Source organism: Bemisia tabaci, chromosome 7 (genome assembly GCF_918797505.1).
Source record: "Bemisia tabaci chromosome 7, PGI_BMITA_v3".
Classification (NCBI taxonomy): domain Eukaryota; kingdom Metazoa; phylum Arthropoda; class Insecta; order Hemiptera; family Aleyrodidae; genus Bemisia; species Bemisia tabaci.
Window position 1 is genome coordinate 51,744,688 of NC_092799.1, and position 24,834 is coordinate 51,769,521.

A 24,834-nucleotide genomic window follows, 5' to 3' on the forward strand; every position below is an offset into this window, starting at 1 on the left:
TCGTTTTATTTTGAATTGTCCCTCGAGCCACGACTCCCTTGTTCATTTCATGTGACTAATTTTCATTTTTTGCCCGATTACAAATGTTTAAGTGGTAAATTCATCACTAAAAGGGAAAAAGTGCATTTTACGAGTAATGTCACTTTGGTAAAATGAATTTAAATAGATGCTCGGAGCGTTTTATTGCCAGTCATCCGATTTACAATTTACATGGAAAGTTTTTCCCCCTCCTCCCTCCCATGATACCTTTGTCCTACGCAGAGAAGCACAGTGCATCGAAAATCTCGCAAATCAACTTCTAAGCAATTTTCATCGTTATTACGAAAGAGCGTAACTTCATTTCAGTTTTGCCAATTTCACCCTCACAAATTCAATTTTTATCTTGGGAATCTTGGAGATTTCTGACTGAAAATTTCTCTGATTTTTTCGCTGATCTGACGTAAGAATGAGAAACATTTGGAAGGAATACTGGACGGGTACAAGGTACATTCCTGTAAAGAACTGAACTGTCTGAGTCAATTTTGCGATTCGTCGGGGAAACGAGGATTTAGCTAGGAAAATTAAAATCCAAGGAAGAGAAAAATTGAGGAAATTGACATTGATTGAGTAGAAGAAGGCAAAATGGAAAGGAAGGTCATATCAAATTAAAAATGCAACATCATTAAAACTGAACTCACTTCTACCAATGAAATTACATGGACAGTTCTGCCCTGTCAAGGTAGAACGCCGTATGAACATTCGAGAGTTGCCAAATTTCCCGCGATAACACATGTATTTTTGACAACATTCATGCATATTTCCTCTTAAAATTTTCAGACATTTTAGATTAAATTGCGCACAAAATTGTCCAAAAATTTTGGAGAATGATATTAACAAGTTGCCCAGCAAATTTGGATTATATCGAAGGAAACTTGGCAACGTCTGAAGGCTCATGTGGCGTTTTTCCTTAGCACGGCAGAATTGCAGTGCGTCGATGAGCGCCATTCCCATTTAGAGCTTTGTTTTTTAATTTGATGATGGTTTGACTTCCACATTTAGACCCAAGCGAGTATCCTGCTTTATTGTATTTGTAGAAAACTGAAATATTAATATTCCACTGCTCGGAGCTGAAGGCTCAGTTGATGCGTCGGAATCGATAAATTAATTTGCTTGAGGATCCTACGATCCTGTCGGGGTTGTATTTGCCGCCGCGCCGCGCCGGTCGGATTCATTTAGCGAATATCATCAAGTTGAAACGGGGTGAAAAAATTCAATTTACCCTTGCTGAATAAACGGAGTCCAGCGTGGTCAGTTGCTCACGCCTATGGAGCTCACCCCTGGTGTCATTAAGTTGTGGCCGAAATATCAAATATCATTTGCCTCATCCAAAGCGGAAGGAAAGCTCCCGGCATCCCCTCCTACTCCCTCACTCTCCCTCAATTCCCTCTCCAAGCAAATGTCCCTTCAAATAGAGCCGCATTTTCTGCATTTTTTTCAACTCAACCATAAAATAAAATTCTAGGGGTTTTCTAAAATACGTGAATGTAGCAGACATTATTTTAAAAAATCAAAAAATTTAGGCAAAACCAAATGAAAAATAACATTTTTTGAAAATAATACAACTTCTCAACCCATAAATTTCTTGAACACACTCCTCAATCCTTAAATTTATCTCCTTGTTGGCTTCGTAGTTAACAGACGAAGAAAAATAAAATTAGCTTTGTCTTACCGTGCCTCCTAACTGCTGCAGTGCGGCACAGAAATAATGTCATCCGGTGCAGTGAGGATATCGACGGTGGAACTACCAAACCACGTATCTCGTTTGCGGTGTTTAAAAATCTACGCTCACATTTTATTTTTTTGAAGTAGACCAAATCAATATCATTCCTTGAAATTTTCACGGAATTTTCCCCGCACAAAGAGGAAAAATCACAGAAATTTTCAAGACTGGATGTTAAGTAGTTTTTCATTTAAAAAATAAAGTATGACAGGAAGTCTGCGACGTCGCAAACCGAGATACGTGGTTTGGTAGTTTCACCGTCGATATGCGCAGAGGTCCGTCTCTGGCTATGCCGAAGAGTATGGACTATAGAATGGTCTTCTGGTTTAAATCAACATCTGCTGAATGCACTGAATCAAGCAGCATAGAATCCGTGGTTCAGCATTCTTCGCGCAAACCATTTAACCAGCGGTTCAATGACCAACACGAAAAGTAGGTGACTTTTGCTGTTCACAAAAGAAAATTTCGAGTTCCCAAGAGTAAAATGTTCCATCAATCCCGAGATTTTAGCTGAAAGTCTCCATTTGCCTCTTTTGATGCGAAATAGAGAGATAGAACAACTTCAATTATGCACATCATTTTAAGACCACGATATTTCTTCCGGTGTAAAATAGAACTTTTTTAAGAGCGGTGGCAGTGCTGGGACTCGAACAACCCTTATGCAGCTCCCAACATTTACACGAGCCACAGGGTGTGTTCGCGCGTAATTGCAAAATGACATTTCACGGCTAATAAGCGACGGAAAATTGAAAGGAAGCTATTAAAAGCACAGTATCAACGCAAGGAAGATGGTTAGGTTCGAGATAGTGTTCCGGGTCAGCGAGGAAGCTTCGAGCTCATTTGCTTGAACATTAAACTGAGCTGAGGGAACCATACTGCCGTGCTAAGGAAAAACACCGTATGAAAATTCGAGAGTTGCCAAAGTTCCCCGAGTAAAAAATGTATTTTTGAAGGAAATTATGCGTATTTTTCCTTGAACTTTTCCGATATTTTAGATTGAATTGGGAACAAAATTGTCTGAAAAATTGGAGGAAAAATATTCAGAATTTTCCTAGTGAATTTATCGGTTTTTAAAGGAAATATGGCAACGTCTGAAGGCTTATACGGCGTTTTTCCTGAGCACGGCAGAATAGTGGTCGTCTTTTTTCTCGCTTTTTAACAATACTTTAGCGCACATTTCCTCTTCGGCTCGCCTTGCTTGAATCCCTCGTATCTAGGGAAAATTTTTCAAAAATTATTGCCCAACTTCAATTCTGAGAGGTTTTGTACGGTATAAAGCACATTATCAATTCTCTCAAGGCTTGTTTCAAGCCATGATCCTTGATTTTACTACGGAAGAACCATTGTTGGAGCTGTTGAAATTTCAGTAGGAGACAAAATATTCTTAAACAGGATACCTTGGAATTAATTGAATTACACATTTTGCTATACTATTACTAACAATAAGCCCAGAAAAATATGTTTCAAGAAATCGGATTGTTCACTTCTTTCATCATTTTTCACTCCTTTCTCTCTCTTTTCTTCAGCGATTTACTCCCTTTGACTGAGCACTTAAAGTAGATAAAATTTCCGTTTACAGTGTAAGTATGCAACAGCCTTTCATATCATGCAAGTAAAAACAAAAAAGAAAACACAAAACTTAGGTCTCCATGGCCTCAAACGTGATAGGGAATATAAAACTAATTGTAAGCTCGTGATTATTGATTGATTGATTATCCGAATTTTCCATTACCTGAGTGTATCGACCGCGAAGGCGAAATGTGAAGGTCGTTCCCGTCTAAGTCAGCGCACCTCTCAGTTTTAAAGGAAACAGTTATTTTCGCCGACGCCCACTGAGATTTTGCAGATCCGTGGTTTGCGAAAAACCAGACGAACGTTGGAGTACAGTAGATAGGTATATTAGATGGAAAGTAGTCTATTTATAGAGCAAGACTCAAGTTGCTTGACACGAAGGTGAGGGGCCTTCCGAGATACAAAGAATTGCAACCTCTAAATTTGACAGGCGACAGTTCCTTTAAAAATGGCGTGGCGCGTCCTGTGTCGAGGCTTCAGGTATTACGAACGTCAAGCGTCGTTGAAATGTTGTCAGCTCAGTTCAAAAGCTCAAAGCGCCATGATCTCGGCACCCTCGGGTTTACCTTTGATACATTGCCAAATAGTAGCTCCTCTTCGCAAATTGTAGTCCAGTTAAATGCAAATAGGTACACGTCCCTCCTCTCCGCGAGGCAATCAATTTTAAATACTCCTTTCAGAGGATATTTCCAACTTACAATTAGTAAAAATGTTGACCTCCGGTTGGTATTAGGAGCTCAGAGGACTTGCCATTTTAACTGGAAACTAAATTTTATCGAAGTTAACGAGGAAGGGTCTCAGTAAAGCACACTCGCGCTGAGGCGGATTTAGGACTGAGGTTAGAGGGCTTCAGCCCCGAGCATAATTTTTGCGTTTCCTTTTTTTTCATTCGAGGAGAGGGGTGATTTAAAGAACGAGACTGCTGATTTCGAAGGTTCATGATAGTTTTTATTTTTATTTCATTCTTTCTTCTTGTTTATTAATCTTGTTACGCTGCAGAAACAAAAAAAATCGAAAAACAGAATTTAAAAGAAGAAAAACAAGACTATTATATTTGAAATCTGAAGGCGGTAAAGTCGTAGCTCGGGCGTTTTTCACGCATGTGAGTGGTCTCCAATTTCAGCATTTTGAGTGACAACCCTGATGTCAACGCACCCGTCTACCTACACCCCCGGCATAAGTATCTCCTCAGTCCCCGCCGAAAACATTTATTTAAAAAAAAAAACCAAGAAGCCCTCATCAGCGGTATTTTAGCCGAAGCGCTGATTTAATTTCGCTGGGAATTTATGTGTTGTGTGTCGTTGCGCTGGCGTGCCGACTCGTAAGTGCTTTCGGCCCCGAACCGTGCTTTTGACGCGCTTCTGATTTATTCTGCTCCTTTACATTTCATATTACGAGCACTTTTTTCCTCGGAGGCGAATTGAGTTTCGCTTGTGCGTCTTCGCAGCGTAGTCGAACAGAGTTCCACGAACTTCCACCTTACGCTGACTGAGAAAACTCGAGCCAAAGAAGTACCTATTCCCTGAGGGAACGGGCACATGACACACGAACGTTCAACTTGGCGGATGATCATGTGTCTACTTTGACAGTGTTTATATTTTCGGGATTAACACTCGAGGCTTTTGCTTATTCAGTAAATGAGAAACTCTGACGAATTATCTGTCATATTTTCGTCAACTCTGTTTTTCGGGGATGTAGTGGTGAGACAAGTGCTACAAGTAGCACCGTTGTTTTCAAATGTAATTTTACGGAATGCCCAAGAGGAAATAAAGAGTCCGCATTGAATATCAAAAGTGCGTGAGCGCCTGATCTTCCTACAGCTTTCGAAGCAATCAGACAACGGACGACCACTTTGAATTCCTTGTGGAAAATAGCATTCAAAATCGAAACCATGTATTCCTTTCGAATTTAGCCGATTCTTGGGGGAAAAATGTGCACGCGAGTGAGATTTGTCATTTCTATTGATCTATTTTACATTCCACTTTCTCCAAAAACACCAAAGATTTTTATTTTGGAAATTTCAATTTTTTTCCACTTAGGTCGATGTTTTTCACTGTCCCGCTGACTTAAGAGAAAGAAAATTGAAAATTGAAAAATCAAGATCTTCGGTGTTTTTTGGAGAAAGTGGAATGTATTATACACCAATAGACACGACAAATCTTCGAGAAGTTAGTTATGGACATCTTTTTCTCGGAAAATGAGCGGACTTCGAAAAAAAAAAATACATGGTTTTTTTTACAGCCAGGTACTATTAGATACTTTACCTTTTTTTTTGAACGTTTGCTGAAACGTTTTGGTTTTTTTCGTGAAATTTTAGCCTTTTTAACCGGTTTTTAAATTGTTTTTTTTTTATTGCATATCTTGTCACGGGCTGCGGAGCGTCTATCATACTTCATGTATGATATGTTGTTACGTTCTCTCGCTGGGGACACGACGAATTTTGTAAAAAAAAAAAAAAAAAAAAAAAAAAAAAAAAAAAAAAAAAAAAAAAAAAAAAAAAAAAAAAATATAACTATCCAATCTGAGACGCAATAATAAGTGTTGTTCAAATTGAAATGTACCGTCTCCTCAGGTACTCAACCCTTATGTAATTAACATTCTCCTGACAATTTCTCAAGTTACATGAAGTGGGACGTTAACTTAAATTTCCCGTGCCCGTTCGTTATCATTCCTGTTTGTATCGGTGCTTAAAAACAAATATTTGTAGGAACGCAGAGTTTTCCCGCTGCATTTTTCTCTAGTGTCACCCGATCCTCCGTTGGCCAGTTTTCCAGCTTTAATTAAAGGGCTTTCCATATTTAACTTGGTTTTGTTTACTTTACATTTTTGCATTCGCCCTCTCTTCTCTTCTTATCGTTGATGCAAGACGCGAATGCAAATGAATTTATTATCATTTCTTCTTATTTTTCACCTCTTTTATCTCCCATCGTGTTTCCTCGTTGTCTCTGTTTATGCCATTCAAAGCCTTCTCTCTGATAACATTTCAAATAAAAATTTCGCCCTCTCTCGAGAGCGTGCTCGGATCTCTCTTCGTCGCGCTTTTGACGTAAAGGCGTATCATTATTTTCACATGAGCCCCGGAGAGCATGTACTTATACAGAGAACAGGGCTCACTTTGAAATTGATACACGCCCTTACGTGCGAGGAGCGACGCGACGCCACGTCTTGACCGTGTTATCTGATCCCTCGAAAATAATTATGTTGATAACGTTTCCTTATACATCCTTAGGAAATTGCGAAAAGCGAAACTAGAAGCTTTGAGCTGAATATCAACTATCAAAAATCTCCTTCATTAATCATCGGCTACAAAGAAAATGCAGGAAAAATTATGGGTCACCACATTAATCCTTTCAAGCGACCGTTCCAGTTAGTTAAAGGTTTGCTAAACTGAATTTTTTTTATAAGAAGGCGAGACTAGAGATTTTTAACTTGAATTTCTACTCGCCGGTGACTCCGCGACGCAATTTTTGCATTTTTTCTGTGCCTGATAAACAGAAAAGAAATCAAATTTCTAAGCTTTAAAAATTTCAAAATTCAATGTTTAAGAAAAGCCCACTCCGATCAATCAAAATAAGTAGCTTGTGAAAAAAAGAGTATTTTGAGTGTATATGGAACTCATCGTATCGCTGTTTTCCGGACGAAGGCACGTAACTTTTTTCCAAGTTTGCAAAATTGACTCAAACAATTCAATTTTTTACAAAAATGTGTAGATGCAATTTTGTCCAAAATTTGTCTGATTTTTGCATGAGATCGGAGGAGGAATCGATGAAATGTTTCGTTAGAATTTCCAATACTCTTCAGGTAAAAATGCAATATATTGGGGGAAATTCGGCAACATTTAAATGCAGTTATGTTCTTTCGTGAGGGAAATGACGATTTATCAAGGATTTTTCAGGGATTTATTAATAGGTAAAACCTCATTTTCGTGATGAGCAGTTTCAGTCTCGTGTCAAGGAGATTTTGATTGATGCAGAAGTGCAATAGATGAAAATAAATTCCCTCGAATATTTTTTAATTATAATTCACTTTAATAAATTGTTCTTCCGGATTCACCGAATTGACAGAGGAGGATAAGGAAGGACAGGATACTACGTTGCCGTGATCGAGGCGCCTCGAGCTATCAAGGAGATAACTATTCGTACTTTACGATGCGATTTTTGCCTAACCTGCTTTTTGAAGGCATTTTTTCCAAAATCGTACCTCTGGACAGACTGCGGTGAGGAGGTTGAGGCGCCGCGTAGCAAGTCGCAACCCACCAAGAAGACACTTGACGGTGCGATTTTGGCCTATCCTGCTGTTTGAAGGGATCTTCCGGTGCCTCTTGACAGTTAAAAGTCAGAAGCCAACTAATGATTGGTTCAAACGTTTAAACTAATTGAAATGGGGCGATTCGTTTTATTCCTGTGAAGAGAAAAAGGAAGGAAAAATCGAGATAATTTTGCTAATTTCAATAAATATTTGCATTTTTTAATGTTAAGTTTATACTTATTCATATTTTTGTTTGTATCTTTGTTTCAGGTAAGAGGACTATTCAACCTAATATGACATTTTTAGAGCTTCAAGTCGCGGTCAGTAGACTTTCAATATTGACTTTTTCTAGGTTAACAAACACAAAAATTGTGTACATTCCTGTTAATTATTTCTTTCGCACAAAAATGGAAAAAACGGAGGAAAAATATTGCAAAAAATGCAGGACCATTGCGATAACACAATATTTTTGGAAACATTTTAAGAACGGTCGGATTATTTTTTAAAATCATTTGTAATGCATTTTCCTTTACCGAGAGCGTAGCGAATGGCAGCGAGCAAAATCTCGATGCAGAGAATGAGTTGCCATAACGTTTGCTGAACGAAGAGCAAAAATCCATACTGATTGGTTGTACAAACCGTTATGTCAAGCGAGTCACTTCTTACGGGTCACGTTTAGTACCAAAGCGAATGACTGACGTGACGTAAAGTGACGCGACTTAAGTAGAAGAGAGGCGAAATTTTCGCAGCGACCGCCGCGCCGCGTCGCGTCGTCTGGGAGGCTGCGACACTTGGCAGATGCACATGGCACAACTCCCGTGTTACAGAATTAGTGCATTAATCTATGGGCCACGGTTATCATGCGCTCTTATGTGTTTCAAGACTCATCCCAACTGCAGCTCGATTATTGAGTCGATAATATATCGAATGACCTTGATCGATATAAAGCATTGTTAAAGTAGGAATGTATCGATCAGAATTTTTCGATGAGGATTCGACAATCGACCCGCTGCTCTTTTCCGTAGGACGGCAATCAAGGCAATGCGCTCTCAAGTCCCGTCGGACCGCTGCAATGCCATGTCATCGTCCTAAATGACAAAATACCAAACTGGTCAGAAATTGGCCTCCCGTCGAAGCGAGCGAGCAACGAGAGGAAATTAATATTTTTACGCCGAGCGGAAGACCAGAAGAGAGTACATGTATGGAGGCATTGGATTTCGGTGGCATTTTCTGTAGAATAACACAGCATTTTTCAGCATTTTCTCCGTGTACTACACGGAAAGAGCATTGCCGCGTGTGTGCCGCGCTCTGGTTGGTTCACCGCTTTTAGACCTTTCATACGGTTCTTAGGGACCAAAAATTCGACTTTTTTAAAATTATCTCTCATGATGCACTACAAATGGGGGAATTGCCATTTGAGCAACGTATGACGATCCGTTTCCCCTGTGGGCAACACTAAGGTGCGAAGGAAAAACGCCGTATGAACGTCCGCATGTTGCCAAATTTCCAGGGATAAGATATGAATTCTTGACCAAAGATATGGATATTTTTCCCTGAAATTGTTGTATGATTCGGATCAAATTGCAAATGAAATTCTATGAAAAATTGGAAGAAATATAAGGCTCCTTGGAAAATCTTGCTTTATAGTAGGAAAAATAGTAACATCTGAAGGCTCATACGGCGTTCTTCCCCAGCACGGCAGAAAAGTGATCATTTAGAGCGGCAGTGGTCGTTAATGGGAACACAGGGGTCCCCTGAAAGTTTTCAAGGGTCCCAATTTAAATGTATCATTAAAAACATAGGAGAAAAAATGGGAAACAAGGCTAAAAAAAAATCCGAAACGTTTCGTTTCAAAACTGAGCCATTTTCAGTCGGAAGAATAAAAATTCCAAGTAGAAATCTGCAGACTGCATGATCGTCGAGAAAATCAAAACAAAGAGAAGAGAGAAAAAAAGCAATGTATAGCAATATTTATAGGTTTCTATTGGAATTTTTTTTTTTATTTTTTTTTATTTTTATCCTTCCAACTGAAAATGGCTCAGTTTTGAGCCGAAACGTCTCGGATTTTTAAGTGTACTGTTTAGCCTTGTTTCCCATTTTTTCTCCCATGTTTTCAATATCACCATTGTCACGGGCTGCTGCTTTAGAAAGTTTAACCTTTAAATTTATTTTGATCGAGAACTGCTCTGAAAATTTCGAGTAGTACTTTTTTCCTCGGAAGTTAGCAGGAGAAATAGGAGAAGCTCATGAAATATCAGGGCACTTCTCATATTTCCATCTACTCAAATCCCACTTGACAACGTATGAAACCTCCGCCCCCCCTTCCCTATTTTCCGTCAACCATGACGAAATTTATGATTTAGGCCAGGTTGGTGCATGTCACTCACAATCAGTCGATGGTTTTCATTTTGGACTGATTATGTACGGTACAAATACATCACGCCAGCAACCGCAGTCATTCATCTAGGATTCGTACGCTTACTCACGGCACGTAAAATTCAACCTAATTTAGTATTTTCGATCAAAAGGAGGCCACCGATTTTACTGCGCAAATCGAAGTTTGAGTACCAAATTTTCCCAAAGTTTTGTGTGCGGAATTCAGGGTTTCCTGGTTTCCCACCTTGTTTCCGGTGTCAGGGGGGCGGGGGGCTTCAATTAGACGGGAGTTAGGGGCCTCTAGGAACTATTGCACTTAAAAACTTTGACCAGGAATTTACAAATTATTTTGTACTTAAAAATCTCATAATATATACATATGTAGATTGGAAAAGATGGCGTTCTCCAAACTTGCCGGCATACCTGACATCGAAGGAGTCTTGTAAACATTTTAATCGTGAGGAGCCAGTGCCACATAGTGCCACACACAACATTTACCAATTAGGAACCATCATTTCTGGCTCAGATTAGAAACAACGCATGTACCATTAGTTTCCCTATGCAGAAAAGTGGTTATACGGATGAGCCAGAAATTGTAGTTCCTAATTTCAAAATGAAGTCTGATTGTCCTTACATCTACATACCTAATATTTCAATTACGACCTACACAAATTAAGAGGAAGAGTCACAAAAATAAAAAAAATATTAAAAATTAATACAATTTATTCAAAGCACTGAGAAAATTCTTAACAAACTGTATAAATTGCGAATAAAAAAGAAGAAGAAAATGCAAAACACTAAAAACAGAAAATTATTTAATTCCGAAAATTTTCAAGAGGACATTGAAAAATGCCGAAGAGTAAATGAAGAAAACGTGGGACGATGCATATTTTCCTATTACGAGCTTAATCCGTGGATCAACCCATTGTGCGGTTGTCGATGCATCAGTATCTACTACTTTACTTTCAATGACTCCACTTGAGCGTGTGAGAGTGAGCATTGGCATTGATCAATGTTCAGTCGAGTCGAGTGATCGCATCAAAGTGACTGTATATTTTCGTCGCACCATACCATGTGGACTCCGTGGCGCAACGGTAGCGCGTCTGACTCCAGATCAGAACGTTGCGTGTTCAAATCACGTCGGGGTCATGTACGTTTTGACACCCCTTAAACCCTGAAAATCTTGGCAATGCGCTGTTCATGAGGAATTTTGATAGCTCTAACAGTACATTCTTGATTTTTTTTCTTGTTCAGTAATTGAACAATCATGAAGAAAGAAGATTTGACTGACAAATGGATCGTGTTTAACAGGAAGGAACGAAGCCACATCAGCTGTTGCCAAATTTAATCGGGGAATCTAATTTTTCATAAGAGAACGTTTTTGCGGATTCCTTCAGAAATATGGCAGAATTCACTTCGCACTATGCAAAAAATCCACTGAAATTAGCACAAAAATCCGCACAACCGTTTTCACGTAAAACATTAAATTGTCCGATTAAATTTGGCAATAGCTGTTGTGGCTTGGTTCCTTTCTGCATGACGCGGTCCACATGAGGTGGTTAAAAATTGTAAAAATGGCATATGACCCCTTCCTCCGCTTGTTTGGAGTATCAAACAAGCTGTGTAGCATCCGTGTACTTTTTTGAGCTCGCCCACTCGGGAGAGCTCTTTGCGATCGATTTCTTTTAGCATTGGTAGTGTCCGTGGCGACGAATGGATGGTTCTCGTTGCCGTCGGAGGAACGGCCAAAATCCCATTGATTTCAAGGTCTAAAAGTTGAATTTTCGCGGGTTACAGTTTTCCTCCGTCGAACATTTCCGTTCCCTCATTCAACTGAGGATTAATTGTTCCTCGTTTGCTACACTAGAGAGCAGCACTTTCCAGTGGCCGAGCATATCATAGCATGTTGCTATGGTTTTATATCAAATAACCTAATTGTATGTTATCATCCTCTTATCTTTTCAATGCAGTTTTTGTGTGCAGTTGTACTTGCAATTGTTATTATTTCTTAAAATAAAAAACATGGTGACCTCGACGTGATTTAATAATTTGTTCAATTAATTTTAAGTTACTAAGACTAAGATTGAGATTTGCGCATAATTAATGGATAATCCTTAAGATTGCCGGTATTGGTACCATAGAAGGTTAATTAACCTCAAAATAATTGCATGCTTGAGAGCTCGGTTGAGACTCGCATTGGGATCCTTTCAGAGTTTGTTTAAACCTCATATTAAGAATGCTTTAGGATTCGTTTGAGCCCCTCGCATCAAGAATGCTTGGGAATTCGTTTGAGCCTCGCATTTAGAATGCTTGAGAATTCGTTTGAGCCTCGCATTGAGTTTCTTTAGAGTTCGTTTTAACCTTAAAATACAGATGCATGAAGTGCTCTTTCGAGCTCCGTGCTATTTATAGTGCGCGAGGTGCTCCATTGAGCCACCCCATACCTACAAAGGCGTGATGTGCTCCATTGAGCCACTCGCATACAAAGGCTTGAAGTGGTCTCTCGAGCTCCACGCTAAAATTCAAGTGAATTCCTTTTCAGCTCTTAGTGTATACCATAAGTATTGTGTAAGAATTATGGCAGAAACGTTCCTCCAAACCGTGCTAAATTATAGTTTCTTTGAACTCTGTGCCGATAAAAATTCAGAATTTCAGACTGCCAGCTTAACAAAGTATAACCTTAATTCAAGTTGGCGACTTGATTTAAAAAAAAAAATTAAAATTAAATCATATGGTTTCATTCCATTGTTGACAAGTTAAGAAAAAGCTTATCAACGATGAAAGCCAAAAACAAAAATGCGATGGCAAAAATAGCCATTGCAACATTTGCCGCAAAATCACATTCATAAAAGATAATTCCATTTCTCTCTCTTTATTTCTCTTTATTTATTGTAATGTGAAAAATTTGTCATATGAAATTACGTCATAACATTTTGCATCGGCATGTAACCTCTGATAATTGGGTAAAGATTCATTTAATACACATACAATTTCAGAAAAAATCATTAATAGTTGTTAATAGTTTCCCAAAGGCGAGCTCTCCAACACAGTAGTGTTGGAACCAGCAGCTTGTTTTGTTTTGCAGATAACGCTGATTGGTCAAAAAAAGTTCTCAGTAAATTAACAATGATTGATGTTGTCCCAAACTGATAAAGGACGGTGAAGATCCTGCGGTTCCTAAAAGGAATCAGGGTTAATATTTTGTAAAGTTGTAATGTATACCTTAAAAATACGTGATGGCAACTCATTACCGAAAATAGGAGACGCTCTTTCGATGACTATTGTTGGATTTTTCCTGAATTTGCACAACTCGGAACATTCGCACAATGGATGCATTCCTACGGGTGAAAAATTATGAAAAACAATTGATCGATGCTCTGCTAATAAAGACTAAAGTATGAGGCCACTCTTTCCAGAGTTAGTGAAATAAGATCAGATGATGCAACTTGGTGGGCTGCAATTATTTCATGCTAGCGTTACTGGCAATTGTAGTATTTCTTTCATACTTTGTGAGTAAATATGGGAAAACATAAGGTAAATGAATCGTTGAGAGTTAGGAATAAAAAGTGGTATTGCGTCGAAATTGAGAGGAATTAGTCATTTTCTTTTCTCGGTTTTGGGTTCGCCCGTTTTTTATTTCCTCCCGTAATAGGTTAAGCAGAGGGCTCGAGTTAACCGTAATAACGATTTTTGTTTTATATTTTTTTCCCTATAAAAATTATCTCACGAGTAAAAACATGCAATATTCAGCACAACACATCTGGGCAAATTTTTGAATGCATACAGTCAGAAGTTGAAATTAGTCAGTGAGAGAACTTTCTGTGATTTCCGAGATGGACGGGTTTTGGGTTGTTTTCCGTGAGATAATCAAATCGCTCTTTCGTTTTGACCTGTTCGAAACTTTTCTCTGGGATTTTAATGAACTCTGCGGGATGAACTTTCTTATTTTATTCTCCTCCTCGCCAGTTTACGACGTCTTTAATTGATAGTTAATTAACTTAATTAGCGACGTCCAACTTAGGCTTAATACAAGCAGATAAAGTTACTTCACGGAAAATTCTTCAAACTTCCTCGCATCAATTTCCTTGTTCTACGATGAAACAATCTATGTGCCCTCCTCGAGTTTAATTTTTTTTGCATTCGTTCTCCTGAGAGACAGTCGTATCAAAATATGGTAACCTCAATCTTGACGCTCAGCTATAGCAAGCCGTACACATTTTGAACAACACAGTGTGGAAAAGAAACAATGCTCGATTACATAGTCTGCTGAAGCCATTGTATTGCGCAATTTGACTCGCCTAGGGTATTGTTTTTCTTTGACCGGGCATTTAAAGTTCCCGTAATCAGTGTACAATAAAAACTTTAATACCTTAGCTAGAAGTTGATTTCAATAATTTTTAATGAAAGAATCGTGTTCTACGTAAAATTGTAGTTAAGACACGTGCATCAGAGTGCTCAAATTTGTACCTTGTTTGATGGTCCATTTAATAGAAAAAAGCGAACACAGAGAACTGTCCTAACTTTTCCCGGAAAAATTTTTTTATCGGGAGAAACGAGGCAACGTTGAAATGCTCATAAGGCGTCGAAACACATGATGGGCCTTTTAAGCCACATTATTCGATGCCGCGATTATCCTAACGCAAGTTCGAATAACCGCGCCAAACACAATGCGGCCGTCGCGTCGTCACACTCATATCAGCGCCTGCAAGACTGTAGAAATACTTCGCGCATTGCGCCAAACAGTGCGGTTGGCGCGAGCGCGTATTAGCGCCTACCATACTGCATGAATACCTCTCGCATTGCTCCAAACGCGTCACGCTACAAAGATGACTCCACCGCGTTTCCTTCCCTCTGGCTCGCGCGACGCTGAAGCTACCGTTAAACTAGAATTACATGTCATCATTTTTGATTCTCTGCTTCGGTTTTTACACGGATAAAATGAAATTGCTGGTTCAACAATTTTGTGGTTAAAATAAGTGTCCGACATGTTTCAATGTAGATTTTACAATAAATAAAATGCCAATTTAACCACCCCTGTGGTTAAAATGCCTTTCTACTATTGTAAAATTTACAGTTGAAACATGTCGGACATATTTTTTCACGATTTCATTGTTAAATCAGCAATCAGACTCCGTTCAGCTCTCATAGTATTTGAGTTTTCTGGGGGCAAAGTACGTCCTGGAATAAAATGCACCCCAGATTTCATCCTGAGATCCTAAAGAGTGGCGCAGCAACTTAGGTACATGCTGAGTGACGTTATATCAATCCATCGACTAATAAAGTGGTAGAGAAGTCCCTAGAGGTGGAATTAAATTCGATCGTTCGCACCATAGATGCGAAGCCGAGATTTCGGTTAGTGGTCAAAATAGACCGTTGACGCTTATCTTAAGTTATTGCTGCCAGATTTTGCTGATATTTCAGCGCATTTTCCCCATTTAACTCAATGTTAAATATTCAGATATTTTTACATAATCTGGCAGCTTTGCTTTCTACAGACGCGCATCGCTCCAAACAACGGATCCGCTCGTGCTATTTGCCCAATGACGTCGCAGCAGAGGCCTCCTGAGAAAGATCGAAAGAATGAACTTAAAGCTGCTCGCGAGCAGACCACTGCCGTGCTGAGGAAAAACGCCGTATCAACCTTCAGGCGTTGCCCAATTTCCTTTCATAAAATGCGAATTTCCTGGTAAACTAATGGCTATTTTCCTCTCAATTTTTCAGATAATATCGTTCACAATTTTACCCAAAGATTCTGAAAATTTAAAGGAAAAATATTCATAATTTCCCTCAAAAATAAGCATTTTATCGAAGTAAATTTGGCAACTCTCGAATGTTCATACGGCGTTCTTTCTCAGGACGGCAGACCAGTTCTTTTATGAGAGCGGTGCACTTGGGAGGCTCGCGCAACGTCTTTTCTTAGGACGGGAGTGTGAGAGCGAGGCCGATTCGTCTCTAAGACAAGATCAGTTATTATGATCGACTAATCATGAATCAGCCTGCTCCACATTCAAATCGCACGGAAGCCGCCGCTCGGACGATAGCTCTGGCTGGACGGAGCTCGTAAAAACGAGCCCGGGCATAAATTCGGCTTCAACTGACCTGTTCCCGCGGATACCACGCTCAATTATCGTATTTTAATTTGTCCTAATTTTTTTCTCAACTCGAGGCGCCTCTAAAATGCTCATGAGAAACTGAGACCTCATTGAGTGTATCACTTCGACTGAAGTTAAAATTACATCCGCCTTTAGGCTTATTCCAGTGGCATTTCCTGAAAAAAGGTCTGTTGCACGGAAGAGATACGCACCTAACTCAATACCCTTTCTACGACAAATTTGCTCAAAAATTACGTCGGACACACCTGACAATAGCTGATGTCGCTTGGTTCCTTTTTGCTTAGCGCGGTCCAAATAGATTTGGCTTTTTTTTAAAGGCTTCATGTAGATATGACTGGTTTTTAGAATGCTGTCAAATTTTTGAAGAGTCGCGTAAAAAGATTTTCTCTCGAAGCATCTCACGGCCGCACAGTGGATCGAGTCAATTAGAGAGGTCGGACGTGAAATTTTTGACTAAAACTGCAAATTTTGGTGTTTTTTTTGTCACATTTTACATTTCAAGCGGTGGTTTAGGTAGAGAATTTCACGAGGAAAACCGGTGAAACCACTTTTAGAACCTCGAATTTTTGTGTAAACGGAGTTATGAGCGTTTAAAGTTTCCAAATTTTGTCCGACCTCTCCTATTGACTCGATCCGACTAAAGTGGACATTGGACAGATAAGAACAGAGCTCTCTTGGATCCAACCACTTTTGGAGGTGGGAAATTCTGAAAATATTACAGGGTTTGAACTCATAGCTAGGCTCATGCAATTTATGGCTGTAGGGTTCATGGGCTCATGCAATGCATGCCCAAATACAGGGAGTTTGAGAAATAAGCAGGAGAAGTTGGTGAATAATTTATACACGAGATAGGTAAAGAGCGAGGCCTGAGCTTTGGAGAATTGGCAGGGATCATTAGCCGAGATGAATTGTGAGTTTCCGGGCTTCGATCGATGAGCGCTTCGTCCGCATCCACCGACGTCGACGAGTTTTTTTCTTTAATTTAAACCGCCCCCGACCCTTGCATTCAGCCCTCGAGAAGTGAGTTAATCTTACCTCGGAGCCTTTGTCCCAAAAAGCTCCTCTCGCAACTTTACTCTTAAGAATAAAAACCCGCCCACTCATTTCTGGCTAAAATATAACTTCGTTGCCGAGTTGGTATCGCTTGTCCATGTCGGATCATGATTTGCGTATTTATTCGCAGCAATGTCATTCGTTAGTACAAAGGGTTGTGCCTACTCAGTGAGAAAAGTAATTCTTTCTGTTTCTATTTTTATGTGAACGATAGTTACATTTCTCCGCGCTGAAACTCATTACTAGGGTTATTCAAAAGTCACGCACTACTGGCCATGAGGGGGGTGGCCATTCGAAATTTTTGAGTTGCTCCCCGCCCCCTTCCCCCGAGGGGTTCAAAAACTGGAAAGGACCTCAAAAAGTTTCCCCCTCGATATGAGGAAAAACGTCTTAAACCGCAAATCGATATCATAATTAGAACTAAAGTTATGGCCAGTGTTGCGTGACTTTTGAATAACCCTGTATTTTATCCTCCTAAGACCCGGAGATTTGACAACTTTAATACTTCAACCAATAGGATCTCTCCATTTTCCTTTTGTCTTCTTCATCTCTGGCTTAGTCCGTCAGTTTCAATAATCAGCCCTCTATGCTGTTTCAAAGCACACTTGGGTGACTCATGGTGCCGCCAATCAAACAAAGAAAGCCTTCGACCGATTTTCTTCTAAAACGAATATGGTAGGCGACCATTTCTCTCGGATGAAAAAAAAAATACAGAAGAAACGACAACGCGGGCTAGATAGGCAGGACGGCATGAAATATAAGAAAGGGATGAAATATTGGAAATTTCGGTGAAATATTTCATGAAATATCACGATGCTGTTTGAAATATTTCGTATTTTCCAGGGGCTGCAGTATGCAACCCGCACTCAAACAAACAAAAAGCTAGAGCGGTCCGGATAAGCAAGGCAAGCACTGCTTGCCCAAAGATTTCTAAAGAAAGAAGAAAATTACACCTATTAAATGTTTTACATTTTAGCAAATATAATTTATTAAATGCGTTCAGTAAGTAAATTGCATTAAAAACAGAAAGAGAGGGAGACAGAAATACGTATAGAGCCACCAAAGTAGGAAAGCAGAAGAGCGGATGGAGGTGGCGCAGCGCGCTGCGCGGCCTGAACACGGGCCAACTCATGCGCTGGAGAATCGCTTGCGATCAGCTGAGCGGAGCGCCACTGCTCGGCGGCGGAATCAAGGCGGGCGGGTAGAGCGGTACGTTCCGAGTCCGAGCCCTTCGCTGCGCGATCGCAGCTCGCTTCTCTTGGCCACCTCTTGGCCCGTCACCGCAGCGCGCTGCTTCTGCCTCCGATGCGCTATCTTGTTCCCTCTTTCCGTCGCGGTTGTAATTGCTCCTCCGGAGCAAATGCCTTTATATTCTATAAAATTTCGCTCACTTGGATCTAATTGGTGATGAATTAGACAATTCTCAATCATGTTTTAAATGCAGAAAGCCTTTTTTTGGGGAAATTTAAGTAACTCAAAAAATTCTAAATGCTGTAGAATAAAGACTACAATACCTCAAATAAGTGGCAAAATTAGGAGTTATGAGTAAGGAGCCGTCCTCCAATGCTCAATAACATTCGAAACAAGTTGAGTAAACGAAATCATAAATAAGAGAGAAAAAAATAAAAATACAGTTTTTCAAGACGTTACGTTCCATCAGATTTCATCCGAAAAATAGAGCAAATAGAGTAAAATTTTAAGAATTTTCTAGGGAGGCTAGGGGGAGGGGGAAGGGAAAGAGGCTACGTTAACCCCCCCCCCCCCCCCCCCGGATGGCGAACGCTAGAGCTTGCCCTGTCACTGAACCCACCGCACGCCACTGAAAGTCACAACTTTTGCATTTAGCGAAACATGAATAGGAGCCGGTATTTTTCAATGTCTTTCATAAGCTTCTAAAATACATTAAATATTTCACGTGAAATTTCAAGATTTTATTTTTTTATGAAATGTTGCCACCCTGTGGATAGGAGCGGTCATGTACGCATTTAACACGTGGTTTTTAAGCACACAGCGGTTAAGTCTGACGAGTGGATTAAGCGAGTTTAAAACAACTACTTCTAATTCATCACCAGATCGCCCCTCGTCCATTGTGATTTTTTCCAAGCTTTGACAGAGGCCGAGAGGGAGGATAAGGGGTTGATGAGGGTCCTCTCCGGTGGCTCCACTGCAAAGTGCCCCCGTTTACCGCGCGCGACCGGTGATAAATGAGAGTGCGGCGATCGTTTACATGTACGACAATGAGGATGAACAATGCCCGCTCAATGGCCAGATAATCCATCAAAATGGACTTGTCGTCCCACGTAAAAATCAAGAATGAATATGAGCCTCTTGTTTATCGCTCCATCTCTGCTCGCTGCAACAGTGTAGGTCTCATTGTTACGTGTGTAGTGTAACTAGACATAAGGACGAGGCGATTAGTGTACAGTGGCCCGATTTTAGCTTTAGGACTTTTCAACGTGAAAGAGGATTAATTTCGTGAGAGAAAAACTGTTTTCTGGAACAGTTTTTCTCTCATTATTCTTTTTGTTTTATCTTTTTTTTTTTGAAGGACGGAAGGGATCATTATCACCTTCCTGGGCGACGATCTATGCTGCCGTGCTAAGGAAGAACGGCGTATGAACATTCAAGGGTTGCCAAATTTCCTTCGATAAGATGTTCATTTTTGAGGAAAGTTATGGATATTTTGCCTTTAAAGTTTCAGAATTTTTAAGTCAAATTGTGAAATAAATTATTTTAAAAATTGGGAGGAAAATATTCATAAATTTACCAGGAAATTCGCGTTTTATGAAAGGAAATTTGGCAACGCCTGAAGGTTCATACGGCGTTTTTCCTTAGCATGGCAGTATGGACCGTGTTCGGGACTGATCCACTTTATCAAACTTGATGCTGAAATCATAGCTCGTGACCTCAAAAGGAATTCAAAGAGAGCAAAAGTAGAAGGCAGATAGAGGGGCGCAGGGAGAAAAGAGATTGATTTACGTAGTGAAGGAGGAAGGGGGGAGCTCGAGTGGTTGGCGAGACAAAACAACTCAAGATCTGTCAACTTGCTTTGAATACAATGTCTCCTCCAAGTCACAATACCTCACGCCAGCCGCCCGAGCCGCAAGCTCGCTTAATTTATGAGCTTCAATGACGAGCTGTGTCCACTTGAAAAAGTTCTTTTGGCAGGCTACCTTACCGCAGCGTCAGCGATGCATACGTTTGTTTGGGCTTCCTAATACGCGACATTTTTAATAGGTTTTTAACATTCTTTTGAGTCTCTAGGAGGATAGAAACCTGGGAAGCAGGAAAAAGTTTGAGGAAAAATGGATAGAGTTGAGCCAAACAGCAAAAGAGACGGACAGGCATCGCGCATAACATTTGGAGCAAACAGACATCTGCAATGCGGTAATTCAAAATCTCATCTGTTGTTTTGGTTTTATTGAAGACAACCAACCAACATTCCCACTCGAAGAGAGTCTTATTTTCTCCCCTACATGAAGGCATTTTCACCACTAAAGTTTAAGCGAAAATATTTATTGGTTCCGGGGTTCCCTTCCAAAAAGGAAAGAGCTCCTCTCCTCCTCTATTCACTGTATAACTCGTTTGAAACAGGTGCATTTCCCGTGTTGACGGAATTTTATTTTATTTTTATTTTATTTTCCAATTAAGTACATACAGAAGCTGAGTTTTAGCTTGTGGTACGTGTCAAATATGGTTTGTACCTCAAAAAACTTAATTTCAAAACATGTTAATCAATTTAAATGAAACGTATGTCAGTTTCCAATTGCTGAGTATTTAACAGCTACTAGCCGTTCTGGGCGCGCTTCGCGCGCCCGTCACGCCTAGCCGGGGGCTACGCCCCCTGGACCCCCGGTCACTCGCTACGCGAGTGACATTCGGCTCGCTTCGCGAGCCAATTTTGTAGTAGTTGCAAATTTTTTATCACTATATTTTGAAGATTTCATAGAAAACATTATGAAATTCTCACTCCACAATTAACTTGTAGAATAATAATGGCAGGGCAAGAAATAGACTATATCTTAAAATGGACGGTTCCCACTTAGTAAAAACAGCCAACACCACGTGAAGGTGAGGAACCATCGTTAGCCACTTTTTTTTTTTTTCTTTACTTTTCTGAAAAAAATTTACTGAAATTTTAGTTGCGTCCCCTAAAAGGAAACACGGAGAAAAAAATTTGTGCATGGAACCCGAAGCTGAGATCATATGGATCTCTGAAGTTTTCGGATCACGCATCCGAAAAGTTAAGGTCCATCTGCCGAAGTTCGGGTCAGACAATTGAAGTAGTTCGGTATATACCGAAGATTTCAGGTCACACATCTAAAGTACTCGGTGCATACCGAAGTGCTTCAGATTTCTGACTCAGAGATTTAGGAAAAACACAGTAGAGAACCAAGGAAATCACAGTAGAACAGAGAAAAAAATACAGTCGAATAAATAAAGAAAACTATTATCGAAGAAATTCTAATTATTAGAAAGTAATTAGCTGGCGTAATCAATGCGTAGCTGCATAGGAGCATGAGCGAGATTTATCATCAACTGACCAAGGTAGATTTACACAGGTATGGACAGAACTTAACAACTGGCCTCTGATTGGCTCTCCAGCGGCCCCTTAACGTCAGCCATTTTGAATGTTTTGATTATTTTGATTTATTATGTTCGGTTTATCGTTTGTCAAAATTTTGTGGGATTTTTTGCACAATTTTGATAATGCGATATTAATTTTAACGTTTAAACGCACAAACGTTTGAATGTTAATTTGATTGTAATTTAATTAAAAAACGGGCCCCTTAACCTACGTCACGTAGTCATGTGACACGTACTGAGGCTCATGGGAAATTTTCAACTTTTCCATACCTGTGTAAATCTACCTTGTCAACTGACCGCTGGCCGCTAGGTACCTGGGTGGGCGAGCGACAATACGTAAGCGGTGGCATATGGTTCGATTGACAGAGGAGTGGGGAACGGTCAGACGTAGGGGAAAGGTTCAGGCTGAACCGTTCAGCACAGCGCAGCGTCAGTCACCGGGTGGGGAAGAGAGTCCGGGAGGGGACACTTCCCCTATGTTCAGAAATCCCTCAGAAACAACCTATTATCTGACATCTCTATATTTAGCTACCACCTAGAAACTCATTTATGTGGTAGAACGCTTCTTCTTGGCAGAATTTTTCAAGAAGTTAAAGGAATACATTTGCTAACGATGAACACGAGAAATGAATCTACGAACAATGCCTCCTTCAAGACATTTTAAAGGTCCCGTTTCGCGGAATTCGTGAGTATTTTCATCCGAGCTTGGCTGCAGTTTCCAAAAAAATACGTTTGATTCCATTCCGCATGAGTGCGGGGGCTTGTCTGGGGGAGCCTTTATTTTCCGATTTTATTGGATCACGCATTCGCGTTTTTCCAGGAATTTGAGTGGAGCTGGAGTGAACGGAAGCTGAGCCAACGGTGGCGGGTCATTGGTCCTTGTTTCCTCTGAAAGTGGCTCCTGTTGTATCATTCCCCGCATGTCCTTCCTCGTTCCGGTCCGCTTTACCGCATTCCTCTCTAATTCCACGGGTCCGTCTGTTTTTCGAGTCCGTTTTTATTCCCGCATTTCGCTCTTGTCCAACTCCTACGTTCGTCTCCCGGCCGAATTATGGATTATGTCGCACAGTGGGGTGGGTCAGTCTCAGCACTGCCGTGCTAAGGAAGAACGTAGTATGACATTGAGGTTGCCAAATTTACTTCGATAAAATGTTTATTTTTGAGGAAATTTTTGAATATTTTTCCTTTAAATTTGCAGAATCTTCAGGTGAAATTGCGAACAAAATTATCTGGAAAATTGGGAGAAAAGTACTCATAAGTTTACCAGAAAATTCGCCTTTTATGAAAGGAAATTTGGCAACGCCTGAAGGTTTGTATGGCGTTTTTCCTTAGCACGGCAGAGCAGGAGGGGCCGGACATGATGTGATTGTTTTTAAGCTTCCATCTTCACTATTGTTACAAAACCTAGGGATTTAAAAGTGGTTTCTCGTGAAAATGTCCTCTAAGTAACCCTCCATTGAATGTACAAAGAGGGTGAAATAGACGTCCAAATTTGACATTTTTTGTCAAACATTTCGTGTCCGAATTCTACCAATGGATCTTACGATCTACGTTGCTCCATATCTGATTAAACAATTTTTAGGATCTCTCAGTCCCAAGCCAGCCCTAAACGAGGGACTCACGTGTTTGTAATTACATCTTTATCGTTACATATAATTTCTTTTGCGCAAATTATTTAAGTGAGGGTGATCTATAAAAAGGACGGGTATTCGCATCACCGAAAATAGTCTATCCGCTTCTTCTGATCATTCAAAATCATCTGTATTTAAATGAGCAATGCTGTTCACTGAAAAAAAGGGTGCTTAGCTCAAGCATGATGGTTCCAAGAATGTGTTTCATCTTGATTTAAGCTGAATTTTTCTTGATACAAGCTAAATAATGCTTGGGTTAAGCGAAAAAGTAGTTTTCATTGAACAACAAAATTTTTGATCTAAGAAAAAATACTTCTTGGCGGCAAATTCAAGATTCTTTTTTTTTCAGTGTTATTGTAAGTTGGATTTTTTTTAGGTATTATTAATTTTATTTAGCATTTAGGTTATTGATCTTTGGATTTCCAAAGTTTTAGCGAGATTATATTGGTGGTTTTTCGAGAATTTCCTAAATATTTTACCAATACCTGCCTTTGGGCTTGTTTTTGCGCGCTTCAATTGCTTCAAATAGCGTGACCAATCAGAAAATAGATTATCCAAAAGTATTTCGTGGATACTCCATCCTTTTTTAAATTTGTCGCTTGGCTGACATAAGGGCGTAACTGCGAATTGAGATGGGCCCGGAAAAGCTTTGAGTTGTATGGACGACAGGGTTTATTGCAAATTGTAGTTACGCCCTTATGTCAGGAGGGCGACGAATTTTCGATCGCTTTCTCACGTAAGACAGAATGCGATTGCCCGCTTTTCTTTCAGGTTACCCTAGTTTTAGTTTAAGTTGGAGTTAGGATTGATTTGTACGCATTTTCAATTGCATCATCGTGATTTTGTAGTATTTGTCCGTAAGAAGTAACTCCTCATTTTACTCTAGCAAAAGTTCTCAAGAGAGGAATCATATATTCGAGTCATGCCGGCGGTGCATCAAGTAAATACATGTACTATACATATGTATTATGCGAATACATTTACCCTATTTCGATTTCAAGCGGACTACTTGCATTGAACTGTCTTTCAAGCGACTTGAGTGAGTGGACCCAGGAAACTTCTCGGAAGCTCGCATCCTGTCGTTAAGGAAAGGAAAAGTTGAACGTTAACGAAGGAGAACAAATATTTGCGGCCGGTGCGGCGCGGCGTCTCTTGGAGACTGGACTGGGTGTATGGAGGACAGCAGGAGAGTACTGCATATCAATGCACTGGTTTTACCATACTCCACATCGCATGAGGGAGCTAAATTCAATGTCTTTCGGATTACCAGTGATGTTCTCAGCCGCATTTCAAGTGAGCATATAATTTGTGTCTACTCAGAGCCGCCAAAGTCATGTCGTTGCGCCTTCACATTATTTCCCAGGGTTTAACGCTCAAAGGGCTGGGCTGATTATTGAAATTCGTGGACAAATACGATAGACAAAAAAGATAAAACGGAGATGAAACGATCCTATTGCTAGGAGCGGGAGGTTGCAATGGACACCGGAAGTAAATG

General features: G+C 40.1%; 1 protein-coding gene and 1 non-coding gene across 7 annotated transcripts in view; both read left to right on the forward strand.

Moving 5' to 3' along the window:
* Nucleotides 1-24,834, forward strand: part of LOC140224996 (uncharacterized) — a 251,420-nt gene that overhangs the window by 180,609 nt on the left and 45,977 nt on the right. The window lies entirely within an intron of this gene.
* TRNAW-CCA (transfer RNA tryptophan (anticodon CCA)) lies at nt 11,033-11,104 on the forward strand. Its single transcript has one exon. It is a non-coding gene; the product is annotated as a tRNA-Trp (tRNA).